Source organism: Vespula vulgaris, chromosome 12 (assembly GCF_905475345.1).
Source record: "Vespula vulgaris chromosome 12, iyVesVulg1.1, whole genome shotgun sequence".
Taxonomy (NCBI): domain Eukaryota; kingdom Metazoa; phylum Arthropoda; class Insecta; order Hymenoptera; family Vespidae; genus Vespula; species Vespula vulgaris.
Window position 1 is genome coordinate 5660533 of NC_066597.1, and position 13947 is coordinate 5674479.

The 13947-nt window shown below is 42.7% G+C and overlaps 2 long non-coding RNA genes across 6 annotated transcripts; one reads left to right on the forward strand and one right to left on the reverse strand.

Moving 5' to 3' along the window:
- Window positions 1–399: 399 nt before the first annotated feature.
- LOC127068216 (uncharacterized) lies at window positions 400–2859 on the reverse strand. 2 transcript variants are annotated; one of them, XR_007782871.1, is made up of 3 exons: window positions 2671–2859; window positions 2373–2603; window positions 400–2292 (listed from the first exon to the last, which is right to left on the reverse strand). It is a non-coding gene; the product is annotated as an uncharacterized LOC127068216 (long non-coding RNA). The 2 variants fall into 2 exon arrangements; XR_007782872.1 differs by having other exon boundaries at window positions 690–2292; window positions 2373–2532; window positions 2671–2851.
- Window positions 2860–12043: 9184 nt separating this feature from the next.
- LOC127068218 (uncharacterized) lies at window positions 12044–13459 on the forward strand. Of its 4 annotated transcripts, none has more exons than XR_007782875.1 (3): window positions 12044–13056; window positions 13107–13267; window positions 13392–13459. It is a non-coding gene; the product is annotated as an uncharacterized LOC127068218 (long non-coding RNA). The 4 variants fall into 4 exon arrangements; XR_007782878.1 differs by having other exon boundaries at window positions 13404–13459; XR_007782877.1 differs by having other exon boundaries at window positions 13156–13267.
- Window positions 13460–13947: the final 488 nt, after the last annotated feature.

A 13947-nucleotide genomic window follows, 5' to 3' on the forward strand; every position in this document is an offset into this window, starting at 1 on the left:
ATTGAAATGAAACTTTGTTAGCTCTTGACAAAAAGGCATTCGATAAGGAAGCATTAGACGTCCAAAGTACAATTATATCAAAAACCCATTCAAATTAAAGAAGATTACATATGTATCTGATTATGATACCTTATATTTCTTATTATTCATATAAAAGAAAAGAAAAAGAAAAAAAAAACAGATAAGAAGAATAAGAAAGAAATCTCATCTTTATTTCCCAATATCTTCAATTATGATAGATTTCTAAATACAATAAGGATAATAATAACAATAATAACAACAACAATAATATGCAGAAGAAGAAGAAGAAGAAGAATAAAGTATCTTGGTATATTCAATTTTGCTTTCTTGTTCTTATGTAGTATATGTATCTAGTACAATGTAAATTTTAATGTGGGATTTCATTTAAACGTGTCATTTAATGCGTATTATGATTAATATGCATTATTCATACACATATCAAGGTATGTGTATTTAAATGAATATAGAATTTATACCTCGTTGACAAATTAAATTTACAATATTGAAATAAGGGTGTCACGATCAGGTACACGCATCACGTTCGATCGTCGACGATCTTTCTATATATAAAATATATCGATACCAAACGATATTACATTTGTTAAAAGGCATATACGTATTACGTACATACGCGTACACGTGCATACAGAAAAATTAAGAAAAAAATAGCAAAACAGCGAGGAAGAGAGAGAGAGAGAGAGAGAGAGATGAAAGTACATTGTTTTCTAACAAACGGAGTTTTCGATGAGGTCTCGTATTTTTCTATTCCTGTTGCTTTCTTTTATTTTTTGATTTTGATTAATTAACTAATTAAATTATAAAAATTTTAATATATATATATATATATATAATATTATTACACTGAAAGAAAAAGAGAATGTTTATACCATTTACTAGCTGACATATACAAAGCAAAAATTATTACAATGTTTATATGTTTCTATATAAGGTGAAATATCTAAATACACCTTATGTTATTTACTTTCTGTCGAATATCGTATGAGATCAATCTTTCGGCAACCACCAAGGTGGAATGTTGGAAGATCCCATATAAACATACGTTTGTAAATAGATACATATGTACATAACTAGATACATAATATACACACCCACGCACACATACACAAAGTATATAGTAGTCTTTCCTTGGGTATTGCTTGAGGTTTATTATATTGTGTAGACAGTAACGAGCAACCTTTCTTCTGCAATGAGCCAAAATTAAATATCTGATATTGTTATTGATAGAATTCATTATGAACTAAAAATGTTTAAATTGATTAACAAAGAAATTAATACTTAATAGAAAAAGAAAAAATTACACATTATTGAAGGGTATTTGTTATTGTCGGCATCAATTTACAATGAAATGTTTTCTATAATTCCATTGATTTTTTATTAGCAATACTTTTAATGTGTACGCATAAATGTATGTATATACATTTGTGTAATGGAACGAAATCTATTAGTTGTTTATTTTTAATTAGATATATGATTCTACTTCTCGTTAATAAACTTTACATTATTATATTGGAAGATACAATGGAAGATATCGAATTAAACTCTAATACAATCTTTTATTCGTTTGTCGTTAACGTTAAGACTTTTGATCAAAGATTTCAATACTTCGGTTAATAGTTAAAATGCCTTTCAACTGGCCGTAGATAACAAAACTCTTCACAAATGTATCAACGTAAGATGTAATACCACTGATTAAGAAATTCACTAATTATAGTCGACTATTGTCATTTTTTGATGCAAGATGTAAGTCGTAATTGCATTGAGGCGTATATGAATATGTATATGATAATGTTTTTTTGTAAACCCTTAGTTACTCATTTCTGTTATGTATTATATACTATATATATATATATAGAGAGAGAGAGAGAGAGAAAGGGTAAACGAATCGATTATTGAAATAAAACAAAGAACGATATCGAGATTAAATTGAAATGAAACTTTGTTAGCTCTTGACAAAGAGGCACTCGATAAGGAAGCATGAGCCGTCCAAAGTACAATTATATCAAAAACCCATTCATATTAAAGACGATTACACATATATCCGATTATGATACCTTTCTAAGTCCTGAAATAATTCCATTCAAATTTATATTACACTACTGCCATGTATGGTAAGTAATTGATTGTAAAGACTTTTAATAGACTCAGAAGTGGCGCATTCCAAGGATTTCTATATAATATAATATATAAGTTCTGTGTACCGTAGACTCTTCATTTTTGAGGAAACAAGTTTTTTCAAACCTCTGGGAATACCTAATAAGTAACGTAGCTATTTCTGGTTTTTGAAAGTTAATGCATAGTTTAAAATGGAAATATATACGATGGAAACATACCGACAATTTTTGCGGGTTTAAATGCTCCAATTATTACAGAAAGATTTGGTCCTATAAAAGATTATTTTTTGGACATTCATCTGTCACAGCTTCACAATTCTTTTCTTCATACTGTACGTCACACGCTTCGCGTATAGCCTCTTTTTTTATCGATCAAGAACTATCTCCAACAAAATAGGATAACAGAAATTAAGAAGTTTCGTAATTCTTTCATAGAAGTAACTTTGACTTCTACAATAAAAAGAAATTAATAAAAGTTATAGCTATGTGTGTCATGCAACGTGAAATAAAAACTGACCTTTTTCAATGCATACAAAAATGTTTTGGTGAAAGAAAATCTGATCCATTGGTTCTTGATTGTCCAGGATGATGATTCTTTCTTTTCCGAAGCTATAAAAGCGGTTGATATACTTTTGGCTGCGGCAAGTCTTGCTGTTTTTCTTTGTAAATCCAGAAATAATTCAATTCCAATTATACATTACGCCATTAGCGTACAAGTAGTTGATTGGAAAGATTTTCCATTGACTCATAGATGGCGTTGACTGAAGAATTTCCAAACTATATATAGATCGTTTGTAGACTTCACTCGTACATGATTGGTCCGATCTGGACAAAAAAAAATCCGCCTAGAGGGCGCAACGAGAGCTCACCCATGAGTCCGGTCCCGTTCTTCTAGGTGCTATAGTTTCAGTAAACCGCTGTAACGTCCGTAAGAGTGCTCTAACCTCACTCGAACTTCCATAACGTCTGTAATATCGCCGCAACTACCTAACGTCCGTAAAAGTGCCGTAACATCACTCGAACATCCATAACGTCTGTCTTACGTCCGTAAGAGTGCCGTAACCTCACTCGACCATCCGAAACGTCTGTCGAACATCCGTAACGTCCGTAACATCGCCGTAACGTCTGTCACAGCTCCGTGACATCACAGATGATCGAAATAACGCCGTAACGTCTGTCACACGGCCGTGACGACCGTAACAACGCCGTAATGTCCGTCTGAAGTCCCTGACGTCCATAACAACACCTTAACGTCTGTCACAGGTCCGTGACGTCACAGATGATGGAAACAACGCCGTAACGTCCGTAACAACGCCGTAACGTCTGTCACAGGTCCGTGACGTCACAGATGATCGAAACAACGCCGTAACGTCTGTCACAGGTCCGTGACGTCACAGATGATGGAAACAACGCCGTAAAGTCTGTCACAGGTCCGTGACGTCACAGATGATCGAAACAAGGCCGTAACTTCTGTCACAAGACCGTGACGTCATAGATGATCGAAACAACGCTGTAACGTCTCTCAGAGATCTGTGACGTCACAGATGATAGAAAAACAACGCCGTAACTCCTGTCACAGGTCCGTGACGTCACAGATGATCGAAACAAGGCCGTAACTTCTGTAACAGGTCCGTGACGTCACAGATGATAGAAAAACAACGCCGTAACGTCTCTAATAGATCTGTGACGTCACAGATGATATAAACAACGCCGTAACTTCTGTCACAGGTCCGTGACGTCACAGATGATAGAAACAACGCCGTAATTTCTGTCACAGGTCCGTGACGTCACAGATGATAGAAAAACAACGCCGTAACGTCTCTAATAGATCTGTGACGTCACAGATGATAGAAAAAACGCCGTAATTTCTGTCACAGGTCCGTGACGTCACAGATGATAGAAAAACAACGCCGTAACGTCTCTAATAGATCTGTGACGTCACAGATGATAGAAACAACGCCGTAATTTCTGTCACAGGTCCGTGACGTCACAGATGATAGAAACAACGCCGTAATTTCTGTCACAGGTCCGTGACGTCACAGATGATAGAAACAACGCCGTAACTTCTGTCACAGGTCCGTGACGTCACAGATGATAGAAAAACAACGCCGTAACGTCTCTAATAGATCTGTGACGTCACAGATGATAGAAACAACGCCGTAATTTCTGTCACAGGTCCGTGACGTCACAGATGATAGAAACAACGCCGTAATTTCTGTCACAGGTCCGTGACGTCACAGATGATAGAAAAACAACGCCGTAACGGCTCTAATAGATCTGTGACGTCACAGATGATAGAAACAACGCCATAATTTCTGTCACAGGTCCGTGACGTCACAGATGATATAAACAACGCCATAACTTCTGTCACAGGTCCGTGACGTCACAGATGATAGAAACAAGGCCGTAACGTCTCTCAGAGATCTGTGACGTCACAGATGATAGAAAAACAACGCCGTAACTCCTGACACAGGTCCGTGACGTCATAGATGATCGAAACAATGCTGTAACTTCTGTAACAGGTCCGTGACGTCACAGATGATAGAAAAACAACGCCGTAACGTCTCTAATAGATCTGTGACGTCACAGATGATATAAACAACGCCGTAACTTCTGTCACAGGTCCGTGACGTCACAGATGATAGAAACAACGCCGTAATTTCTGTCACAGGTCCGTGACGTCACAGATGAAAGAAAAACAACGCCGTAACGTCTCTAATAGATCGGTGACGTCACAGATGATAGAAACAACGCCGTAATTTCTGTCACAGGTCCGTGACGTCACAGATGATAGAAACAACGCCGTAATTTCTGTCACCGGTCCGTGACGTCACAGATGATAGAAAAACAACGCCGTAACGGCTCTAATAGATCTGTGACGTCACAGATGATAGAAACAACGCCGTAATTTCTGTCACAGGTCCGTGACGTCACAGATGACAGACAAACAACGTCGTAACGTCTCTAATAGATCTGTGACGTCACAGATGATAGAAACAACGCCGTAACTCCTGACACAGGTCCGTGACGTCATAGATGATCGAAACAAGGCCGTAACTTCTGTAACAGATCCGTGACGTCACAGATGAGAGAAAAACAACGCCGTAACGTCTCTAATAGATCTGTGACGTCACAGATGATATAAACAACGCCGTAACTTCTGTCACAGATCCGTGACGTCACAGATGATAGAAACAACGCCGTAAATTCTGTCACAGGTCCGTGACGTCACAGATGATAGAAAAACAACCCCGTAACGTCTCTAATAGATCTGTGACGTCATAGATGATAGAAACAACGCCGTAATTTCTGTCACAGGTCCGTGACGTCACAGATGATAGAAACAACGCCGTAATTTCTGTCACAGGTCCGTGACGTCACAGATGATAGAAACAACGCCGTAACTTCTGTCACAGGTCCGTGACGTCACAGATGATAGAAAAACAACGCCGTAACGTCTCTAATAGATCGGTGACGTCACAGATGATAGAAACAACGCCGTAATTTCTTTCACAGGTCCGTGACGTCACAGATGGTCGAAACAACGCCGTAATTTCTGTCACAGGACCGTGACGTCACAGATGATAGAAACAACGCCGTAACATCTCTAATAGATCTGTGACGTCACAGATGACAGAAAAAACGCCGTAATTTCTGTCACAGGTCCGTGACGTCACAGATGATAGAAACAACGCCGTAATTTCTGTCACAGGTCCGTGACGTCACAGATGATAGAAACAACGCCGTAACATCTCTAATAGATCTGTGACGTCACAGATGACAGAAAAAACGCCGTAATTTCTGTCACAGGTCCGTGACGTCACAGATGATAGAAACAACGCCGTAATTTCTGTCACAGGTCCGTGACGTCACAGATGATAGAAACAACGCCGTAATTTCTGTCACAGGTCCGTGACGTCACAGATGATAGAAAAACAACGCCGTAACGGCTCTCATAGATCTGTGACGTCACAGATGATAGAAACAACGCCGTAATTTCTGTCACAGGTCCGTGACGTCACAGATGATAGAAACAACGCCGTAATTTCTGTCACAGGTCCGTGACGTCACAGATGATAGAAAAAACGCCATAATTTCTGTCACAGGTCCGTGACGTCACAGATGATAGAAAAACAACGCCGTAACGGCTCTAATAGATCTGTGACGTCACAGATGATAGAAACAACGCCGTAATTTCTGTCACAGGTCCCTGACGTCACAGATGATAGAAAAACAACGCCGTAACGGCTCTAATAGATCTGTGACGTCACAGATGATAGAAACAACGCCGTAATTTCTGTCACAGGTCCGTGACGTCACAGATGATAGAGACAACGCCGTAATTTCTGTCACAGGTCCCTGACGTCACAGATGATAGAAACAACGCCGTAATTTCTGTCACAAGTCCGTGACGTCACAGATGATAGAAATACAACGCCGTCACGTCTCTAATAGATCCGTGACGTCACAGATGATAGAAACAACGCCGTAATTTCTGTCACAAGTCCGTGACGTCACAGATGATAGAAACAACGCCGTAATTTCTGTCACAGGTCCGTGACGTCACAGATGATAGAAATACAACGCCGTAACGGCTCTAATAGATCTGTGACGTCACAGATGATAGAAACAACGCCGTAATTTCTGTCACAGGTCCGTGACGTCACAGATGATAGAAACAACGCCGTAATTTCTGTCACAGGTCCGTGACGTCACAGATGATAGAAACAACGCCGTAATTTCTGTCACAGGTCCGTGACGTCACAGATGATAGAGACAACGCCGTAATTTCTGTCACAGGTCCCTGACGTCACAGATGATAGAAACAACGCCGTAATTTCTGTCACAAGTCCGTGACGTCACAGATGATAGAAAAACAACATCGTAACGGCTCTAATAGATCTGTGACGTCACAGATGGTCGAAGCAACGCCGTAATTTCTGTCACAGGTCCGTGACGTCACAGATGATAGAAAAACAACGCCGTAACGTCCCTAATGGATCGGTGACGTCACAGATGATAGAAAAACAACGCCGTAACGGCTCTAATAGATCTGTGACGTCACAGATGATAGAAACCACGCCGTAATTTCTGTCACAGGTCCGTGACGTCACAGATGATAGAAACAACGCCGTAACTTCTGTCACAGGTCCGTGACGTCACAGATGACAGAAAAACAACGCCGTAACGTCTCTAATAGATCTGTGACGTCACAGATGGTCGAAACAAAGCCGTAATTTCAGTCACAGGTCCGTGACGTCACAGATGATAGAAAGAACGCCGTAATTTCTGTCACAGGTCCGTGACGTCACAGATGATAGAAACAACGCCGTAATTTCTGTCACAGGTCCGTGACGTCACAGATGATAGAAAAACAACGCCGTAACGGCTCTAATAGATCTGTGACGTAACAGATGGTCGAAACAACGCCGTAATTTCTGTCACAGGTCCGTGACGTCACAGATGATAGAAACAACGCCGTAATTTCTGTCACAGGTCCGTGACGTCACAGATGATAGAAACAACGCCGTAATTTCTGTCACAGGTCCGTGACGTCACAGATGATAGAAACAACGCCGTAACTTCTGTCACAGGTCCGTGACGTCACAGATGATAGAAAAACAACGCCGTAACGTCTCTAATAGATCTGTGACGTCACAGATGATAGAAACAACGCCGTAACATCTCTAATAGATCTGTGACGTCACAGATGATAGAAAAAACGCCGTAATTTCTGTCACAGGTCCGTGACGTCACAGATGACAGAAAAACAACGCCGTAACGTCTCTAATAGATCTGTGACGTCACAGATGGTCGAAACAAAGCCGTAATTTCAGTCACAGGTCCGTGACGTCACAGATGATAGAAAGAACGCCGTATTTTCTGTCACAGGTCCGTGACGTCACAGATGATAGAAACAACGCCGTAATTTCTGTCACAGGTCCGTGACGTCACAGATGATAGAAAAACAACGCCGTAACGGCTCTAATAGATCTGTGACGTAACAGATGGTCGAAACAACGCCGTAATTTCTGTCACAGGTCCGTGACGTCACAGATGATAGAAACAACGCCGTAATTTCTGTCACAGGTCCGTGACGTCACAGATGATAGAAACAACGCCGTAATTTCTGTCACAGGTCCGTGACGTCACAGATGATAGAAACAACGCCGTAACATCTCTAAGAGATCTGTGACGTCACAGATGATAGAAAAAACGCCGTAATTTTTGTCGCAGGTCCGTGACGTCACAGATGATAGAATCAACGCCGTAACTTCTGTCACAGGTCCGTGAAGTCACAGATGATAGAAAAACAACGCCGTAACGTCTCTAACAGATCTGTGACGTCACAGATGATAGAAACAACGCCGTAATTTCTGTCACAGGTCCGTGACGTCACAGATGATGGAAACAACGCCGTAAAGTCTGTCACAGGTCCGTGACGTCACAGATGATCGAAACAAGGCCGTAACTTCTGTCACAGGTCCGTGACGTCATAGATGATCGAAACAACGCTGTAACGTCTCTCAGAGATCTGTGACGTCACAGGTGATAGAAAAACAACGCCGTAACTCCTGTCACAGGTCCGTGACGTCACAGATGATCGAAACAAGGCCGTAACTTCTGTAACAGGTCCGTGACGTCACAGATGATAGAAAAACAACGCAGTAACGTCTCTAATAGATCTGTGACGTCACAGATGATATAAACAACGCCGTAACTTCTGTCACAGGTCCGTGACGTCACAGATGATAGAAACAACGCCGTAATTTCTGTCACAGGTCCGTGACGTCACAGATGATAGAAAAACAACGCCGTAACGGCTATAATAGATCTGTGACGTCACAGATGGTCGAAGCAACGCCGTAATTTCTGTCACAGGTCCGTGACGTCACAGATGATAGAAACAACGCCGCAAGTTCTGTCACAGGTCCGTGACGGCACGGATGATAGAAACAACGCCGTAATTTCTGTCACAGGTCCGTGACGTCACAGATGATAGAAACAACGCCGTAATTTCTGTCACAGGTCCGTGACGTCACAGATGATAGAAACAAGGCCGTAATTTCTGTCACAGGTCCGTGACGTCACAGATGATAGAAAACAACGCCGTAACGTCTCTAATAGATCGGTGACGTCACAGATGATAGAAACAACGCCGTAATTTCTGTCACAGGTCCGCGACGTCACAGATGATAGAAAAACAACGCCGTAACGTCTCTAATAGATCTGTGACGTCACAGATGATAGAAACAACGCCGTAACATCTCTAATAGATCTGTGACGTCACAGATGATAGAAAAAACGCCGTAATTTCTGTCACAGGTCCGTGACGTCACAGATGACAGAAAAACAACGCCGTAACGTCTCTAATAGATCTGTGACGTCACAGATGGTCGAAACAAAGCCGTAATTTCAGTCACAGGTCCGTGACGTCACAGATGATAGAAAGAACGCCGTATTTTCTGTCACAGGTCCGTGACGTCACAGATGATAGAAACAACGCCGTAATTTCTGTCACAGGTCCGTGACGTCACAGATGATAGAAAAACAACGCCGTAACGGCTCTAATAGATCTGTGACGTAACAGATGGTCGAAACAACGCCGTAATTTCTGTCACAGGTCCGTGACGTCACAGATGATAGAAACAACGCCGTAATTTCTGTCACAGGTCCGTGACGTCACAGATGATAGAAACAACGCCGTAATTTCTGTCACAGGTCCGTGACGTCACAGATGATAGAAACAACGCCGTAACATCTCTAAGAGATCTGTGACGTCACAGATGATAGAAAAACAACGCCGTAACTCCTGTCACAGGTCCGTGACGTCACAGATGATCGAAACAAGGCCGTAACTTCTGTAACAGGTCCGTGACGTCACAGATGATAGAAAAACAACGCAGTAACGTCTCTAATAGATCTGTGACGTCACAGATGATATAAACAACGCCGTAACTTCTGTCACAGGTCCGTGACGTCACAGATGATAGAAACAACGCCGTAATTTCTGTCACAGGTCCGTGACGTCACAGATGATAGAAAAACAACGCCGTAACGGCTATAATAGATCTGTGACGTCACAGATGGTCGAAGCAACGCCGTAATTTCTGTCACAGGTCCGTGACGTCACAGATGATAGAAACAACGCCGCAAGTTCTGTCACAGGTCCGTGACGGCACGGATGATAGAAACAACGCCGTAACTTCTGTCACAGGTCCGTGACGTCACAGATGATAGAAAAACAACGCCGTAACGGCTCTAATAGATCTGTGACGTCACAGATGGTCGAAGCAACGCCGTAATTTCTGTCACAGGTCCGTGACGTCACAGATGATAGAAAAACAACGCCGTAACGGCTCTAATAGATCTGTGACGTAACAGATGGTCGAAACAACGCCGTAATTTCTGTCACAGGTCCGTGACGTCACAGATGATAGAAACAACGCCGTAATTTCTGTCACAGGTCGTTGACGTCACAGATGATAGAAAAACAACGCCGTAACGTCTCTAATAGATCTGTGACGCCACAGATGATAGAAAAAACGCCGTAATTTCTATCACAGGTCCGTGACGTCACAGATGATAGTAACAACGCCGTAACATCTCTAATAGATCTGTGACGTCACAGATGATAGAAAAAACGCCGTAATTTCTGTCACAGGTCCGTGACGTCACAGATGACAGAAAAACAACGCCGTAACGTCTCTAATAGATCTGTGACGTCACAGATGGTCGAAACAACGCCGTAATTTCTGTCACAGGTCCGTGACGTCACAGATGGTCGAAACAACGCCGTAATTTCTGTCACAGGTCCGTGACGTCACAGATGATAGAAACAACGCCGTAACATCTCTAAAAGATCTGTGACGTCACAGATGGTCGAAGCAACGCCGTAATTTCTGTCACAGGTCCGTGACGTCACAGATGATGGAAACAACGCCGTAAAGTCTGTCACAGGTCCGTGACGTCACAGATGATCGAAACAAGGCCGTAACTTCTGTCACAGGTCCGTGACGTCACAGATGATAGAAAAAACGCCGTAATTTCTGTCACAGGTCCGTGACGTCACAGATGACAGAAAAACAACGCCGTAACGGCTCTAATAGATCTGTGACGTCACAGATGGTCGAAGCAACGCCGTAATTTCTGTCACAGGTCCGTGACGTCACAGATGATAGAAAAACAACGCCGTAACGGCTCTAATAGATCTGTGACGTAACAGATGGTCGAAACAACGCCGTAATTTCTGTCACAGGTCCGTGACGTCACAGATGATAGAAACAACGCCGTAATTTCTGTCACAGGTCCGTGACGTCACAGATGACAGAAAAACAACGCTGTAGCGTATCTCAGAGATCTGTGACGTCACAGATGATAGAAAAACAACGCCGTAAATCCTGTCACAGGTACGTGACGTCACAGATGATAGAAACAAGGCCGTAACGTCACTCAGAGATCTGTGACGTCACAGATGATAGAAACAACGCCTTAATTTCTGTCACAGGTCCGTGATGTCACTGATGACCGTATCAACGCCGTGACGTCCGTCTGACGTCCCTGACGTCCACAACGTCCGTCTGATGTCCCTGACTTGCCGTCAATTCCCAAGTTTTTCGTCAATCCTAGAACGTATCTAGGTAGCCTCCAAGTGTCAGGCGAAACGTCATAGTGTCCGCATAAGGGAATAAATATGTTTTTACCTAATGCTTGTCAAAATTCTTGTTAATTTTGCATCATTCGTTGATGTTCGTGTAATTTCCAGGGTATCTTATTCCATCAACTTGCTAATCCTAAATATTAACGTGATTATTTGATAAAAAGCATGTACCGTGTGGCGTATGCGTTATTATCGAAAAATCGGCGGAGCCATCAGCATTTCCATAAAGCTCGTCTCTATGTACCCTAGCAAATTTTGCAAAAATTGTAGTTCGTATTACGTTGGTTTACAGTGGATCAACGTAATTCCACACAAATGGTGTCGAATCCATCCAGTGACGTGGAGTAATTATTTTTCTTATGTTCCTCCCTATTAGGTAATTAATAGGTATTTCATATCTCATAGCAAGCACGCATAATTTCCGGTTTATCTGTAATGCACAGCTTATTTTTCTTAATATTACGTAGAATCGAAAAATGACAACATATTTGCATAATCCTAGGGGCACCGCCATATGCCTGTGAACGTGTGTACGTAAAAATGAGAGCGTAGAGTACATCTATCGGCCGGTTTCTGAAACAGGTAGTGGGACTCCGTAATTTCCGAGTAATCAGTGTTAGTCTGATTCTACAGTATAATATTTGTCTGACTTTATTGTATACTATTTGCCGATTTTATTGTATAATATTTGTTTTATTTTAATATATAATATTTGTCTAATTTTTTGCATATTTGTCTGATTTTATTATATAATATTAAACACAGGAGAAGCTATAAGTGGACATCAGAATAGGAATGGTTGTGATTGATCATTTATACGACACCTTCGAATAATCGCTTAAAGAGAAAAAGGTTACGTCAAGCCTGTGTCTTTATTGTATAAGAGAAGCGACTGAGAAGCAATGACATTCCACTTGCGTTACGTCTGATTTGCGATCAGTACTCTACCAGACTTTCTTCTGTTTCATGTTAAATTATGCGTCATAAGCTGCGGAAAGATTGTAAGAGAGACGTGTAAGAACTGTATGAGAGTTGAGAAAACGTTGTTTGAAAGAAGTCCAATATGTGTGTAAAAGTTGTGTGAGACTTATGTGAAAGATACGTACAACTTGTGAGAAAATTCTGTAGAAGTTGTGTAAAAAGTTTAGTCCGAAGGTTGTGTCCGAGGTTGTGTCTGAAGGTTGTGTCCGAGGTTGTGTCTGAAGGTTGTGTCCGAGGTTGTGTCCGAGGTTGTGTCTGAAGGTTGTGTCTGAAGGTTGTGTCCGAGGTTGTGTCTGAAGGTTGTGTTCAAGGTTGTGTCCGAGGTTGTGTCCGAGGTTGTGTCTGAAGGTTGTGTCCGAGGTTGTGTCCGAGGTTGTGTCCGAGGTTGTGTCTGAAGGTTGTGTCTGAAGGTTGTGTCCGAGGTTGTGTCTGAAGGTTGTGTCCGAGGTTGTGTCCGAGGTTGTGTCTGAAGGTTGTGTCCGAGGTTGTGTCTGAAAGTTGTGTCCCAGGTTGTGTCCGAGGTTGTGTCTGAAGGTTGTGTCCGAGGTTGTGTCTCAAGGTTGCGTCCGAGGTTGCGTCTGAATGTTGTGTCCGAGGTTGTGTCCGAGGTTGTGTCCGAGGTTGTGTCTGAAGGTTGTGTCCGAGGTTGTGTCCGAGGTTGCGTCTGGGTTGCGTCTGGGTTGCGTCTGGGTTGCGTCTGGGTTGCGTCTGGGTTGCGTCTGGGTTGCGTCTGGGTTGCGTCTGGGTTGCGTCTGGGTTGCGTCTGGGTTGCGTCTGGGTTGCGTCTGGGTTGCGTCTGGGTTGCGTCTGGGTTGCGTCTGGGTTGCGTCTGGGTTGCGTCTGGGTTGCGTCTGGGTTGCGTCTGGGTTGCGTCTGGGTTGCGTCTGGGTTGCGTCTGGGTTGCGTCTGGGTTGCGTCTGGGTTGCGTCTGGGTTGCGTCTGGGTTGCGTCTGGGTTGCGTCTGGGTTGCGTCTGGGTTGCGTCTGGGTTGCGTCTGGGTTGCGTCTGGGTTGCGTCTGGGTTGCGTCTGGGTTGCGTCTGGGTTGCGTCTGGGTTGCGTCTGGGTTGCGTCTGGGTTGCGTCTGGGTTGCGTCTGGGTTGCGTCTGGGTTGCGTCTGGGTTGCGTCTGGGTTGCGTCTGGGTTGCGTCTGG